At 45.0% G+C, this 17,287-nt stretch overlaps 1 protein-coding gene and 1 pseudogene across 48 annotated transcripts in view; both read right to left on the bottom strand.

The window, feature by feature from the left end:
* Window positions 1-17,287, bottom strand: part of SORBS1 (sorbin and SH3 domain containing 1) — a 245,264-nt gene that overhangs the window by 177,999 nt on the left and 49,978 nt on the right. The gene's annotated exons all lie outside the window — the stretch shown is intronic.
* LOC114238541 (U6 spliceosomal RNA) lies at window positions 2,191-2,290 on the bottom strand (annotated as a pseudogene).

The raw sequence follows: 17,287 nt of genomic DNA, 5'->3' as shown, positions 1-17,287 counted from the left end.
AAAACAAGACCATTCTCTGACCCAACCCTCCAAAAGATGTCACAAGAGCTGTTCAAGGCCCTGCCAGACACCCTGAACCATCACCTTCCTCATCTACATCCCCATCTCTAGCCTATCCCAAGAACACAGAACATCCTGGATGTTGTGAAAGTCACCTTAGCCACCTTCATTCCTACTCAACATCAATCCAACAATCCAACCAGCTCTGGACCAATGGGAGCCTCTCTGGATACATGTTTTCCTAACTACCATGTATCTCTCCTTCAGAGCACAAATCACTTATTTTTACATTGTTTTCCCACTAACCTATACGTATGGACAAGGATCATGTCAACATTTGTTTTGTCTTTTTGTTGTTGTTGTTTAACCTCTTTTGTTTGCTTGACTTACGATCACTGTATCCCAATAGTGACTTCAAGTCCTCTAGGTTCCTTCAAAATATACCCCAAATTTCATACCTTCCAGCTAAAAGATGACCAAGTCAACCCATTCCTTAACTACTCAGTCTTGCCACTGGCCTCTGGAATCTAAGCATCCACTAATTAGTCCACTAATTTAGTGGACTAGGAAGGACCCTGCTCAGAAGGCTAGTCTAGTACTGGTAAAGCACTAACCCAGTTGGACTCCCAAGGTCAAGTTCACCCGCAAAGGCCAAAGTCAGCACGGAAAAGTCTACCAGGTGATGAGGAGAGAAGAAGAGAGTCAAGATGTGTAATCTGAGGTTCCTAGTGGACCCTAACCAGGGTCTGACACTAACGCTCAACCTGATGTTCAAAGCACCCGTACTTTGCCTGGTTTCTATCTCACTGGGAATCTGATAATTCTAGTTATGAGGCATGACATGACATAGCTTCAAATTTCTGGGACTGCTTGATGCCAGAGCTGTTTCCTATTACTCTTCAGCTCCTAGAAACTTTTGGGTCCCTGACCATTGCCTGGAATTCTGGTTTCATTCCCTGCCCCAACCCCTGCTACTTTGTGTGTGCCCTAACTCCACCTAACTACGCGACCCTGATGCATCCTGCCCATGGCACTCACCTAGCTCCTGGCTCTGCCCCCTCCACACACACCCCCGCCCCCCAAAGCCTGGCACATAGGAACGTCTGCTGAAGGTAACTCGGCCTTACCTACCTGCTCTCCTGCCTCTCAGACTTGGCCCCTCTCTCCTTGTTCTGAGTCCACGGCCCAACTTTCTTCCCAAGCTCATGGGAGACTCCCCTCCCTCACAAATTCCAACTCCTCCATCAACAAACCCAGACAGTCCAGGGGAGAAAAATCAATCCCCAACTGGCCTTGAGGCTGACCAATTTGGGAAGGAAACAACTCACAATAATTATCTTTCCTTTTTGTGCTGTTTTTAAAATCACACTGCCTTTAATGCTTTAACATGACTTCACTCCTGTTTTGACCTTGGAAAGCACTTCCCTATTTCTCACAGCAAATCCCACTGGGGCCGGGGCCAGACCCAGTGCCATATCCTCAGGACCTGAACAGTACTGAAGCTTCCAAGATGCTCAATGCCCAGATGGCTCCTATGTCCAAACACCACTCACCTCTAGTCCCACTGTCCCGCTGTCCCCCTTTCCCACCCGTTGACAGAAGAAAGTGGATCTTTGGGAGCTTTTTATAGTTCTCCCACCTACTCCACAAATTCAGTAGGAGGCAGAATGAAGTTTCCAAGTTCTCTGAATGACACAAAGCTCTTAAAGTAGAATAAAATTAGTTGAAAAATAGCAAGATGATTTTTATCTCCTTTAAAAAAAAAAAAAAAAGCACACCTACTTTAAATGATTCACAGTGACTTCATACTTTCTTCCACTGGAATATGCTTTTCTTCCTCCCAAAGGTGGTCGTACCCTCCTTTCTCCCCATCCAGTCCTAAAACAAGATACCTCCACAGGATACCTGTTCTGATTTGCGGGCCCCCGAGAAATTTTTTCCTTTTTTTTTTTTTTTTTTTTTAACTGAAGTACAGTTGATTTACTAACACAACATTTTGTGTTAGTTTCAGGTGTACAGCAAAGTGATTCAGTTATACATATATTCTTTTTTAGATTCTTTTCCATTTATAAGGTTATTACAAAGTATTGAGTATAGTTCCCTGTGCTATATAGTAGGTCCTTGTTGGTTATCTATTTTATATATACTAGTGTATATATGTTAATCCTATACTCCTAATTTATTCCTCCCCAAAACATGGGACACTTCACAAGTTTGTGTCATCCTTGTGCAGGGGCCATGCTAATCTTCTCTGTATCATTCCAATTTTCTCATGCTGAAGCAAGCATGAGAAAATCTTGATGATAAACAAGTCAGGCAATATTCCTGTCCCCTGGATGGGATAAATAAGATAATTACAGATTGTAAGTAGTTTTTGCTGGTGGGACTAAAGTTAGGTAGTCAGGGCTGGCCTCAGTTAAGAAATGCTATTTGATCTGAGCTGTCACTGGTGAGAATACCCCAGCCATGGCGAGAGACAGGGAAAGAGCTCTGCAGGTAGAGAGAGAAGCAAATGCAGAGACTCTCGGGGGAGGAGCCTCGGAGCCACCTACAGGGGGTACTCTTCCAACTCATCTCCAATACCCCAGCTTCCCCCTGCAGCCTCCATCACCACCAATCAGCTCCCAGCTCAGCTGTGTGGCCCCACCAGGCCTAAAGTCAAAACCTTTGCTCAGGCCGCTCCCTCTGCTGCCTCGGTACCTGTTAGCTCCTTCTTGCCCCTCAAGGCCCCCGTGGTTGGGCCCAGTGCCCTTGCCCTCTATCCCACAATCATGATATATTCTGAAGTCCCATTCTTCTGTCTGGTTCCCCCAACTGACTGTTCCTTGATCACTGGGGTCCAATCTAACTCACCCCTGTTGGCCCAGAACCTGACACATAGGTGGTACTCAGAAAAGGTACACTAAATTGAAGTACCTCACATGCACACACAAGCGAGTACATACATAAACTGGTGAAATCTGCATAAGGACTGTAAGATTGCAACAGTGCCCATTTCCTGGTTTGGATGCTGTACTAGTTATGTAAGATGCCACTACTGGGGGAGGCTGAGGGAAGGACACACAGGACCCTGTATCTTTTGGCGGTGGGGCAAATTCCTAGGAGTCTGTATTTCTAAGGTTAAAACTTCTTTTAAAACCCCAAAGATTTTACCTTTTAAATACTCTGATTTGTGGCTTCTCCTTAATAATAGCAAGATCTGGTGACACTGGGCCTCCAGGCCAACAGTTGGATGGGGCTGGGCAATAGCTGTTCCCCCTTACGTGGGCATGGCTCTCAGATTCCTCTCCCGAAACACCAAGGCCAAGTGTCAGTTGCTATTTATCATGGTGCCTGCAGTGCTTTTTCTCTTAGAAATATTGCTCTACCAAGAGTAGGAAAATGAAAGACCAAGAGGGTCTTTTATTTCCAGAAAAAAGGGAGACATTTTACATTTTTGTGAAAGTGAAAAACATTCCTGTGAGTTTCGATTTGAAATCCCCTACCCTTCACCACATGTTACCTGCTCGGTCTGAGGCATTTGAGGTTTGGACCCTAGACTATAACTCTTTAGGACCAAATTTTTTACCCTAAGTCAGCAAATAAATTTTAAAACCAAACCACTGGAAAAGAACACAGCTTAAGTACACAGTATCCCATTCTGCCCTAAATATTTTGGTTCTTTCATCTCACCTTTCCTGAGAACACAGGATCCTGCTCTCAGACACCGAAAGAGAAGATGCCACCCCTTATGCATGCTCACATCCAGATAAATAAGCAAGATCTTGTTTTTCCACTGAAACTGCAGTTCTGTTTAGTAGCGGAGGGAAAAGGCCCTCAGGGCATGCCTTCCCCGACCTTTCCCTTCACACCACTACATTCACCACCCCCCAAAAGGAACGTGCTTGGAATGCAAGTGTCCCTGAAAGGGGGTGAGGCCAAGGCACAGAACGCCAGTGAACTGCCCAGTGAATGGTTTTAGAACAGTGTTTCCAATCAGGCTACAGAGAATCACCTGGGGCTCTAGATGATGTTCCTCAGGTGACACTCTTGCAGACGGCCCAGGACGGATTCATCCTGTGGTGTTTGGAAACCATTAATTTAGAAAACTGTGACCCCCTTGCTACCCTGGGCAGTCGGCCAAGACACACCTCTCCGGCCAAGAGATGCCAAACCTGTGCAGTCCTGTAAGGCGGCCACTAGCCACACGTGGTCACTGAGCCCTTGCAATGTGGCTGGTGTGACTTGAGATGTACTGTAAGGGGAACATACACACTGGATTTTGAAGACGCGGTATGGAAAAAAAAGGTAAAATAGCTCACTGATTTTTTAAAAAATACTGATTATATATTGAAATAATATTTTAGATATACTGGGTTAAAAATATATAGTTAAGGGACTTCCCTGGTGGCGCAGTGGTTAAGAGTCCGCCTGCCAATGCAGGGGACACGGGTTCGAGCCCTGGTCCGGGAAGATCCCACGTGCTGCGGAGCAACTAAGCCCATGCGCCACTACTGAGCCTGTGCTCTAGAGCCCACGAGCCACAACTACTGAGCCCACGTGCCACAACTACTGAAGCCCGCGCACCTAGAGCCTGTGCTCCGCAACAAGAGAAGCCACTGCAATGAGAAGCCCGCACGCTCGCAGCAACTGGAGAAAGCCCGCATGCAGCAATGAAGACCAAACACAGCCAAAAATAAATAAATAAATAAAATTAAAAATATATATATATAGTTAAAATTAATTTCATTTCTTTTTACCTTTTTAAGTGTGGCTACTAGAAAAATCTTAAATGACATATGTGGCTCACATCTGTTACACAGCCACGCTTGAGGAGACACTCAACATTCTAGTGGGCATTAACAATCCTAATGGAAAAAAATGAGGATGCTGGTCAGGCCTGTCACCTACCAAGTGCATGATCCTCAGCAGGTTCTCGATCTCTTGGCAGCTCAGTTCCTCCCAGACACGGGCATGAGAGCATCATAAAAGTAACCGGAAGCACCAGGCTGACATCTCCCCGAAGCTGGGACTCAACACCTGTGACCTTCCTCGCCCTCCTCCTTCCCTGACTGCTTGAAGTCCGTAAAATTTGAACCCAGGATCTCCTGGCATCAAATTTACTAACCACAGTGTGCAGAACTGGGCCGTGACTGCAGATGGACAGCACAGAGGGTCTCCGTCCAGAGGGTACAAAGGAATCACCTGAGGAGCCCTAACCCCGCCCACCCCCACCCCCCAACCAGAGACTCTGACTGTCCACTTGGTGTGGGACCAAGGAGGCACACTGCTCATGAGAACCTTGGAACGTTCTGGTGCCCATGGCCTAGGAGTCCCTCTGAGAAACTGACGTGGCTGAGGAACTGTGACCAAAACCATTAGGGCTGCGTTGGGACTGCCCCAGCCTGCAGTCAGCAGGCCAGCCTGCACAAGGCAGGTGTGGCCCACGGAGAGGCCAGGAGCTGACCAGGGCCCTTCCCCAGCAGAGGGCTACTTTCCTGACATCTTGTAAAGCTAGGTGGGAAATGATTGTCTGCCCTGGATGTTGTTTCAAAAGGCGGCTGACACTTCCTGCCTTCACACAAGGCCCCTTAAGAGGATCTAAAAGTACAGACAATTTCAAAGTGCCCAACAGCTTGGCAATTGGGCTAAAAAGACCAGGCTGCTTAGCACTCCCACCAGCAACACACAAGAGGGTCCAGGACAGGTCCTCTCTCTGCCCTTGCCTGGTACCCAAAACACCAATGCTTGCCTGAACTTTCTGGATGTCAGGCCAATCCTTCAGGCTCTTCTGCAGAAGTGTCTCTCCTCCTTTCCTAGGAGCCCAGAAAGAGGCCAGGACTTCCATGGACAGACCTGCAAGTTCCAGTAGCCTGTTTATTCCTCTGGGGCCTTCAACCACTGGAAGAAGTCATCTTACCAAACACGAATGCTAGATAGGCAGAGCGCACAGATCAATCCAACCCCAGGAGGCACGCCGGCAGAAGACAGAACTTTATCTCAACCAGTCACTGCTCCTTCCCTTGGATTTAAAACCTTCTCTGTGCTAAGCCATCTCCATCTCAAACCAGTACAAAAGAGCAATTTCCTGGAGAACAAAAATTTAAATATCTTTCCCAGTATTTCTGTCAGTAAAATATGATCATGAAACTCAACTTATTCTTCCTTCTTAGGGCAAATCTCTCTATGGAAAAAAAAAATACAATGTGAACGAATCACTACATTTTCTCCACCGAGTCTGAACTGCCTCATATTTTTTTTTGGAAATCGGGTACAAAGTGAATAAGTACCAAATCTGAGAACTCCAATATATTTTTTATTTTTAATGCAGGAAAATGACCTGGGGTTTGTTCATAGTAATACAAACTACACGCTGACTCTGGTACATCAGCCCTGGGCCCCTGGACCCCAACCACAGAGTATTTTTCCAAATCACCCACCCCCACCACCAGAAGTCTGCTTCTCGCATTCTTCTGCCCCACAGTTGGCCTCTGTCTCCCAGATAGAACATGCCAGAGTAGCATGAACATAACTGAGTCTCCATGTAGCCCTGTCTTCACTTGGGAGCCATGTAAGCAAACAATCCAGCCCAAACATAAAACTCAAAATGTTATTGCTCTCTTGAACACCAATGGGAAGGAATTAAATTCTTAATGTATTGGGAACTGTCTTTAAAACCCCTCCCATACAGAGAGAGCAGCTATCCCTCTAAAGGCTCTTCTCTTCATCTTCCCACTCTCCCCAACTCCCAGCTCATACACACTTTCCCTCTCCTTTCCTTTAGCCTCTGTTCCTCCTTCTCACACACAAGTATTGGGTCTTTTCAGATACAAATACAGGCCCTCCTTACATGCATTCACATATCCACACTCACACAAACGCTGACCGGCCCACCTCTTGGTCCTCCAGCTCATCCTCCACTCATTGCCTCTATATAAAAAAGGACCAGGAACTGAGCTAACCAAGAGAAAATTCTCCTTAAAAGGTAGGGTAACTGGGAAAGCTGAGTAATAGACAACAATTACGTTTAACAGAGAGAAGAGGGGAAAGTCTATGAACACTCACGGTGCCATGTGGCAAAGGGGTAGAGTTAAATGTCACCACTCAGATCAGAAAAGATGCTCTTTCTACCCAGATTATACCGCTGCTGGAGAGACAGCCCCCGCACAGCCATGAAGAAGCCAACCCATCTTGGCTTCCAAGCGCTTCCAGTAACACACTGGCTGTGTATATCCATCACTACATTAATGGGATAAAGTAGTATATGGAGAGGGGTATTTCCTAGGTCTCTGTCCACAGCAGAGATTCATCCTGGTGCTTGGAGAAGTCACAATGATCTGAATATGTGGAACAGTGGGCCTAGCACCATAAAGGACTTCTGAGATGGCTCTGCTTATGCAATGGCCTTGTTCCTTTGTTCATCACACACAGGGGCAGTGAGGAGGAAGAGGGAGAAACTGGACTTCCCTGGTGGAGCAGTGGTTAAGAATCTGCCTGCCAATGCAGGGGACACGGGTTCGAGCCCTAGTCCGGGAAGATCCCACATGCCGCGGAGCAGCTAAGCCCGTGCGCCACAGCTACTGAGCCTGTGCTCTAGAATCCGTGAGCCACAACTACTGAGCCTGCATGCCACAACTACTGAAGCCCACGTGCCTAGAGCCCGTGCTCCTCAACAAGAGAAGCCACTGCAATGAGAAGCCCATGCACCACAACGAAGAGTAGCCCCCACTTGCTGCAAATAGAGAAAAGCCCACGCGCAGCAATGAAGATCCAACGCAGCCAAAAATAAATAAATTAATTAATTAATTTAAAAAAAAAAAAAAAAAAGGAGGAGAAACTATGATGAGAATGACCCAGGCTCTACTTTCAAGGAAGCAAGTACAGGCCATAAGAACCATACAAGGTAAAAACTGATGAAAAGTTATGTCTGCTTGTGAAGGAAGTTAAGAGGAGAGATAAGGGACAGCTGCGGGGCACAATTGAAAGAATGCCAACCTACATGCTGGCTCTACTAAGAATGGCCTTAGGCAAGTTGCTATACCTCTCTGAGCCTATTTCCATGCCTGTAAAATGAGAAGGCTGGCCATAGGTGATCAGAGTTCCTTTCCAGCACTGATATTCCACAGCTCTCTGATTTTAAGGATACCTGCAGTGGGAGTCGTGAACAGGTGGAGAACAGAATAGAAATGCAGACAGGAGGAGTACAAACGATCCGAAAATCTTAATTATGATGATCACTGTCGCTCTATGAAAATACTCACTGTACCTTCTAAAGCTACAGTTGTCAAGTGTGGCCAGACTTACAGGTAGGTTTCTGGCCCATTAATCTTAATACCAGAACAACATGCCCAGTGTACTTGGAGCAGGCCATTTGCTTATGAAGACACATTAAGGGCAGGGCCTTCCTCCCACAGTGCTGAGACCCTTCCTCATCCTAATGAAGGCCAGAGTTCAAACTCCCTGGTTTGCAAATGAGCAGACAGACTCGGAGAGCCTGAATGACTCCCCCAGGTCACACAGCTTGGACGGGCAGAACCAGGGGGGAAGCCCAGATTGTCTGACTCCCCACCTATTGATAAATGCCGATAACTGTGTGGGAGCCCTGCAAAGCTTGGACACTTAGAAACTCCACGCAGATGCACCTAACAGGTCCAAAAGGATGGGGGAGGATTCTGTAAAAGCGGAGCCAAGCGCAGCCTCCCCTTCCTCCACCACCTTGACAAGCAGGTTCATCACCAGCTCTGGGGGTTGGTATCTACCTAATACCCCGTTACACATACACGTTCCCATCTTTAAGCAATGCAGGTGGTGGCCTGTACTCTAGAACTGAGGTACTCTGGGTCCTGGGGTGCAACTGAAATCCTGTGCAAAGACCCAACCACTTTCTAAATGCATATCCACAGGCAAGTCACTAAACATCTCAGGGCTTCAGTTTCCTCATTTGTAGAATAGGGATAACAACACTCCACACCTCATAGGGTTATGAGGAGGATTAAAAGAGGTAATACATGTAAGTGCTTAGCACAATGCCTACAACATAAATGTTATTATCACTGCACTTTTTCTGGGGAAGAGTCCAGACACCTGGGATGCAGGGGCTCGGCCGCAGTGCCAGAAGCCCTCCTCCTGCACCCTGATGGGCCCAGATAGAGTGGGTTTATTCCTGAATGTGTGGAAATTGGAGTTGGGATCTGGTTCTGTCCTTTTTAATTTCTCACTGTTAGGGTGGGGTCTTAAGGGATCCAAGGAGGCATTTCCCAGCCACAGAAAGGCCTATTTAGTGCCCCTCCAGTGCAATTCACCAGAGTTCTTTTTCTCCTGCTCTCCAGCAGAGAAAGCCTCAAACCCCTTCCTTCTGGAACAGTAAGGAAGCTAGAGGAGGTACTTCCCTTCCCACAGGATGACCTCAGTTCCATTCCAAGGATAGCATGTGGAACGTGGTCTACGTTAACTTTTATTGGGTCATAGATCCCTTTGAGAATCTAATGAAAACTTTGTGGATTCTTCCCCTACTGGGGAACTGTGAAGAGAGAATCAACTAATTCCAGGTACACAACAAGGTGATGTGTTAGGATGTGAAGAAGATCCGAAGCTGAGGTCTTGGTCTGTGAAGAAAGGATTCAAGAAGAAAGAGATTACAGGAAGGTGTAAGAGATGGGAAGCAACTCAAGTCCTGGCTTTGCTGTTCTTTGGCCTCATGACCTTGAACAAATTACTCAACCTCTGAGTCTCAGCTTCCCCATCAGTAAAATGCGGGGGCTAATTAACAGTCCTTGCTTCACAGAGGAAGAATTATGAGGGTCAAATGAGATCATCTGGGCTTCCCTGGTGGCGCAGTGGTTAAGAATCCGCCTGCCAATGCAGGGGACATGGGTTCGAGCCCTGGTCCCGGAAGATCCCACATGCCACGGAGCAGCTGGGCCCGTGAGCCACAATTACTGAGCCTGCGCGTCTGGAGCCTGTGCTCCGCAACAAGAGAGGCCGCAATGGTGAGAGGCCCGCGCACTGCGATGAAGAGTGGCCCCCACTTGCCACAACTGGAGAAAGCCCTTGCACAGAAACGAAGACCGAACACAGCCATAAATAAATATAAAATAAATAAATAAAATTAAAAAAAAATAAAATAAATAAAAATAAAAAATAAAGTCAAAAAAAAAAATGAGATCATCTATGTAGACATTTAACATGTATCCGGTACACCTTAAGCACGCACTCAACTGACGCCAACTATTATTACCATGATGAGGATGAGGATGAGGATGATGAAGGATGAGGTAGAAAAAGGTTAGCACAGCCATGAAGCCTTACTGTACTACTGGTTTTGTGGGTTTTTAGATGTTGCATTTAAAAACAAAATCAAGGCAGGTTTGTTGGGGAGAAATACCAGTACCAGAGGGAATACAGGGTCTTGAGGCCAAAATACAGAAGAGCTCTAACTGCAGAACGCCAACCTTGGGTCCTCAGCTCAGAAAGTCCCACCTTAGGTAGCAATGAAGGTGGAGAACATAGATGAGTGCCTAATGAAGGAACAACTCAAATATCACGTCTTTACTCTCAGCTGGAACAGCATCAACTCCATAAAGTATCCCAGTAACTCTCCAAAAGGCAGTTAGTCTTTGACTTATCAACAATGGAGGAATTACTATTTAACAAACACAATGTTGGGTTAGATGAAATCTTCCAAAGCAAGGGGCATTTAGAAGAAAAATAAATACATATAAAAATAAAAGAGGCATTTTTGATGGTAAAAAAGACTGGCGATAACAGTTCCCATGGCAGCCCTGGCTCCCAACATCCCTATGTTCCAATCTGTTATCCCCTCCTGTATCCTCCACCTTGTTACCTCATTGGCAGATTAGGAATAAGTCTGGAAGCAGCCATGCTTTCCCAAATAATTTCCTCTAATATAAAAGTAATACATGTTCATCATATAAAGCTGGGAAAACAAAGGAAATCTCAAAGGAAACGATAATCCAACCACCAACATTACCATGTTGATTTATTGCTGCCAGTTTCTCTAAGTCAAATCATTTTTATTTAAAGAATTATGTCACATGGCTTTCCTAAAATGGCCAGCATTTCTGAAGATTCAGTAAAAGCAGTAAGAATCAAGTTTAGAACTGGTTGACAAAAGGGAGACAAGTGCACGTACACACACGCACACACACGTGTGCAGGGCTTGCCTCTCAGAGGCCCCTTGAACTCACAATACAGGATGGTCACTATGGCCACCCCGGAGCTAAGAAATTTAAACTTAGAGGATCAAAAGAGAACTCCACCCATTAAAACAATGCTCTTTAAGTATCAAAAAGTCTAGCATTTCAAAAGAGTGTTTTAAATACACATTTTAAAAAACCCAAAGCCTATGATGTGTTCCTTGGCACGAATCTGGGTCAGTTCCTGGTGGGACTCCAGGGTAGAGTTTCAAAAGAGATGTAATTATTCCTCATGTCACTGATACCATTCTATCAGATGCAAATAAGTCAAAATCATAACGATAAAGAAAAACAAAACTGAACCTCTCTGGCAACACACTTGGTGCTTAGAAAACATGAGTCTTCACCCACATCTTTTATGGTTGCCTCTTAAAACCATTTTCGATACCACTTATGCCAGAAAAACAGGAAGAATAATTTGTTGACAGTTTCAAGGTTGTCCTCATCTGTTTAGTGGAGGGGCATCCCAGACAAGGTTGTCCGTTCAGCGGGAAAGAACTTTCCACGAGATGAGCACCCATCACTGTTAAAGGGTGGCTCCTTCAGTGAGAGTCTCACTGCCGGAGGTATGCAAGCAGAGTTACACAAACCATGTGGCTTCCAAGGTCCCTCACAACTTTAAAATTCAGCCTTCGTTTCAGAAGGTGCTGCCCTGTTGCCTTCCCTCATTCCTCATTAACGAGAAACACGGCAAGATCACTGGCATGAGTTCCAGTGAAGTCTTCTCCAGAACTCAGAAGGGCCACAGATAGAGGCAAAGGGCAAGAGATGGGAGTCACTCCTGAGCCTGGACGAGACAGGTAAGCCCAGAAGCATGTCCTCTAGGACTGGACAAAGAATTCAGAGGTGTCTGTGGGTGGCTCTGGGAACAAAGTGGAACGCTGAGACTCGGAGTAGAGTCCACATGCCCTATCCTGAGACTGGACTGCAGCAGCTTTTCTGGAAAAGGTGGCACTTTTAGGATTTAATACAGATCCCTCTGGGTCCCCAAGACACAGGCAGCTCTGCCACTTTCCCAAAAACCCTGGACATCACCAGTCAAATATAAGCAGAAGCCATCTCCTTAAGAGTGTCCTGGAGCTGAGAGGTCAAGAAAGGGGCCTCCTAGGATCCCCAAGATAACCAACTCCAGCAAACAATGGCCTGGAATTAACTGGGACAGTGTACTTTTTCTACACTCTACGATAGAGGCAAAGGACAACAAAATAAGTTGATATTTGGTCCCAAAAATCCACATCCAGAAGATGTCCTAATTCAATCCAGCTTCTAACGGGCCCTTGGTTATGTTTGGTCCACAGAGCTAGTAACAACACACGGCACAATTCAAACCTACAGCTTAGAATTTTGGACAGACTTTAAAGTCTTACTGGCAAGATCACAAAAGGCCAAAAGATGTGCACGTTATTCCACGTAGGGACCCCCATGTCCCTCTGGGATAAGGCATGACACTCCTGACTTCTGGAGAAGACAGGATTTTTCTTCCTCCAAACATAAGGGGGCTGGGGCACAGCGCATGGGGAGAGGGAGGAGAGCAAAATCCTCAGGAGGTGCCAATAGATAATACCCAAAAGTAGCAAAACATGCAAGCTATTGAAAAATGTGTAAGTAAATACCAAAAGAATCAGCTACGATTTTTAAGTGACTGCCACAGGGGATGGCAGGTAGGGGGAGGGGAGGCAGGAGATGGTGTTCCTGGAGAACTGCTTGATTCTTGAAACTATATGCATGTGTAAATTTGATAAAAACTACAAATTGGAGCAGATGGAGTTTGGAAAAACGATATACACACTGCGGATGCTGCTGCCGCCACCCCTCCCCCCAGCAACCTGCGCGGAAGTGAAGTTGCCCAGGCTTGTTGGGGCAACCTTCTTAACACGAACACTGGTGCGACACGTGAACCATGGTTCCCACTCTATGCTGCGAGCAGATGGCACGCCAGTTAGCTCTGGAAACTCGACTGCCAGCAGAACCAGCTGTTTTCTCTTTTTCCTTTGCAAGTCCAGAAAAGTTTATTGGTGTTGTTACCTTTTCAGAACATTGTCAATAATTAGCCTTACTGCCTAACTCTCTGCAGTATGGACTAGCATTCTGGGAAAGTCGAGAAAACTTCCTCAACATTGCTGATTTCATACAGCATTACATTCAGTCTTCATGTCTCCATAGGCTCCTCTTGGCTGTGAGAATTTCTCATACTTTCCTCATTTCTGATGACCTCAACAATGTTGAGGAGTACTGCCCTGTTCTACAGCCGCAGAGTCTTCTGCTTCAGTTGGCAGAAAGGGAGACAGACAGTGGAGGAGCCACTTCACATTCGTAAAAACCCCAGCTTAGAGGAGCTGTCCATCCTTTTGTATTTCTGATATGGAGCGATGGAGATCTTCTCTAGCACCCAGTGCTAAGGCAACATTTCCAATTTGAATATTTCATTGGTCAGGCTGCTGCAGGCGGCCCAGCTTTAGGAAGACCAGCTGGGTGGCTGATAAAGTCTTGGTGCTCCAGCCGGGTGTCAGGCCTGTGCCTCTGAGGTGGGAGAACAGAGTTCAAGACACTGATGTTACGTGGGGCCAGGAGGTCTCTAGTGGACCAAACGGCAAAAGGTCTCTCAGAGATCTCTATCTCAACGCTAAGACCCAGCTCCACTCAACGATCAGCAAGCTACAGTGCTGGACACCCCATGCTAACCAACTAGCAGGACAGGAACACAACCCCAGCCATTAGCAGAGAGGCTGCCTAAAATCATAATAAGCTCACAGACATCCCCAAACACACCAACAGATGCGGTCCTGCCCACCAGAAAGACAAGATCCAGCCTCATCCACCAGAACACAGGCACCAGTCCCCTCCACCAGGAAGCTTAACAAGCCACTGAACCAACCTCACCCACTGGGGGCAGACATCAAAAACAAAAGGAACTACGAACCTGCAGCCTGCAGAAAGGAGACCCCAAACACAGTAAGATAAGCAAAATGAGAAGACAAAGAAAATACACAGCAGATGAAGGAGCAAAGTAAAAACCCACCAGACTAAACAAATGAAGACGAAATAGGCAGTCTACCTGAAAAAGAATTCAGAGTAATGACAGTAAAGTGATCCAAAATCTTGGAAACGGAATGGAGGAAATACAAGAAACGTTTAACAAGGACCTAGAAGAACTAAAGAGCAAATAAACAATGATGAACAACACAGTAAATGAAATTAAAAATTCTCTAGAAGGAATCAATACCAGAATAACTGAGGCAGAAGAACGGATAAGTGACCTGGAAGATAAAATAGTGGAAATAACTACTGCAGAGCAGAATAAAGAAAAAAGAATGAGAAGAATTGAGGACAGTCTCAGAGACCTCTGGGACAACATTAAATGTACCAACATTTGAATTATAGGGGTCCCAGAAGAAGAGGAGAAAAAGAAGGGGAATGAGAAAATATTTGAAGAGATTATAGTTGAAAACTTCCCTAATATGAGAAAGGAAATAATCAAGTCCAGGAAGTGCAGAGAGTCCCATACAGGATAAATCCAAGGAGAAACACGCCAAGACACATATTAATCAAACCATCAAAAATTAAATACAAAGAAAAAATATTAAAAGTAGCAAGGGAAAAGCAACAAATAACATACAAGGGAATCCCCATAAGGTTAACAGCTGATCTTTCAGCAGAAACTCTGCAAGCCAGAAGGGTGTAGCAGGACATACTTAAAATGATGAAAGGGAAAAACCTACAACCAAGATTAGTCTACCCAGCAAGGACCTCATTCAGATTTGACAGAGAAATTAAAACCTTTACAGACAAGCAAAAGCTAAGAGAATTCAGCACCACCAAACCGGCTTTACAACAAATCCTAAAGGAACTTCTCTAGGCAGGAAACACAAGAGAAGGAAAAGATCTACAATAACAAACCCAAAACAATTAAGAAAATGGTAATAGGAACACACATATCGATAACTACCTTAAATGTAAATGCTCCAACCAAAAGACAAAGACTGGCTGAATGGATACAAAAACAAGACCCATATATATGCTGTCTACAAGAGACCCATTTCAGACCTAGGGACACATACAGACTGAAAGGGAGGGGATGGAAGATATTCCATGCAAATGGAAATCAAAAGAAAGCTGGAGTAGCAATTCTCATATCAGACAAAATAGACTTTAAAATAAAGACTATTACAAGAGACAAAGAAGGACACTACATAATGATCAAGGGATCAATCCACAAAGAAGATATGACAATTGTAAATATTTATGCAACCAACATACGGGCACCTCAATACATAAGGCAAATGCTAACAGTCATAAATGGGGAAATCGACAGTAACACAATCATAGTAGGGGACTATAACAACCCACTTTCACCAATGGACAGATCATCCAAAATGAAAATAAATAAGGAAACACAAGCTTTAAATGACACGTTAAATAAGATGGACTTAATTGATATTTACAGGAAATTCCATCCAAAAAACAGAATATACTTTCTTCTCAAGTGCTCATGGAACATTCTCCAGGATAGATCATATCTTGGGTCACAAATCAAGCCTTGGTAAATTTAAGAAAACTGAAATCGTATCAAGTATCTTTTCCAAACACAATGCTATGAGACTAGATGTCAATTACAGGAATAAATCTGTAAAAAATACAAACACATGGAGGCTAAACAGTACACTACTAAATAACCAAGAGACCACTGAAGAAATCAAAGAGGAAATCAAAAAATACCTAGAAACAAACAACAATGAAAATACAATGACCCAAAACTTATGGGATGCAGCAGAAGCAGTTCTAAGAGGGCAGTTTATAGCAATATAATCCTACCTCATGAAACAAGAAACATCTCAGATAAACAACCTTACGTTACACCTAAAGCAATCAGAGAAAGAAAAAAAAAATCCCAAAGTTAGCAGAAGGAAAGAAATCGTAAAGATCAGATTAGAAATAAATGAAAAAGAAATGAAGGAAATAATAGCTAAGATCAGTAAAACTAAAAGCTGGACTTCCCTGGCAGCGCAGTGGTTAAGAATCCACCTGCCAATGCAGGAGACACAGGTTCCAGCCCTGGTCCGGGAAGATTCCACATTCTGCAGAGCAACTAAGCCCGTGCGCCACAACTACTGAGCCTGCGCTCTAGAGCCCATAAGCCACAACTACTGAAGCCCGCACACCTAGAGCCACAACAAGAGAAGCCACCACAATGAGAAGCCTGCGCACTGCAACGAAGAGTAGCCCCCGCTCACCGCAACTACAGAAAGCCCGCACACAGCAATGAAGACCCAACACAGCCAAAAGTAAATTAAAAAAAAAATCTTCCAACAAACAAAAGCCCAGGACCAGATGGTTTCACAGGCAAATTCTATCAACCATTTAGAGAAGAGCTAACACCTATCCTTCTCAAACTCTTCCAAAATATAGCAGAGAGAGGAACACTCCCAAACTCATTCTACGAGGCCACCATCAACCTGATACCAAAACCAGACAAAGATGTCACAAAAAAAGAAAACCAGGGCTTCCCTGGTGGCACAGTGGTTGAGAATCTGCCTGCTAATGCAGGGGACACGGGTTCGAGCCCTGGTCTGGGAAGATCCCACATGCCGCGGAGCAACTAGGCCCGTGAGCCACAACTACTGAGCCTGCGTGTCTGGAGCCTGTGCTCCGCAACAAGAGAGGCTGCAATAGTGAGAGGCCCATGCACCGCAATGAAGAGTGGCCCCCGCTTGCCACAACTAGAGAAAACCCTTGCACAGAAATGAAGACCCAAGACAGCCAAAATAAAATAAATAAATAAACAAATGTGGGGGTTAAAAAAAGAAAAACCCAAAGCCAAAAGAAAAACTATATTAAGATGTATTAAAAAAAAAAGAAAAAGAAAAAGAAAACCACTGACTAACATCACTGATGAACACAGATGCAAAAATCCACAACAAAATACTAGCAAACAGAATCAAACAACACAATAAAAGGATCATACACCATGATCAAGTGGGGTTTATCCCAGGAATGCAAGGATTATTCAATATACGCAGATCAATGTGATAAACCATATTAACAAACTGAAGGAGAAAAAACATATGATATGAATAGATGCAGAAAAAGCTTTC

This window comes from Balaenoptera acutorostrata, chromosome 16 (genome assembly GCF_949987535.1).
Source record: "Balaenoptera acutorostrata chromosome 16, mBalAcu1.1, whole genome shotgun sequence".
In the NCBI taxonomy this organism is placed as follows: domain Eukaryota; kingdom Metazoa; phylum Chordata; class Mammalia; order Artiodactyla; family Balaenopteridae; genus Balaenoptera; species Balaenoptera acutorostrata.
Note: the sequence above shows the minus strand (reverse complement) of the source record. Positions and strands in the feature narration are given on the sequence as shown.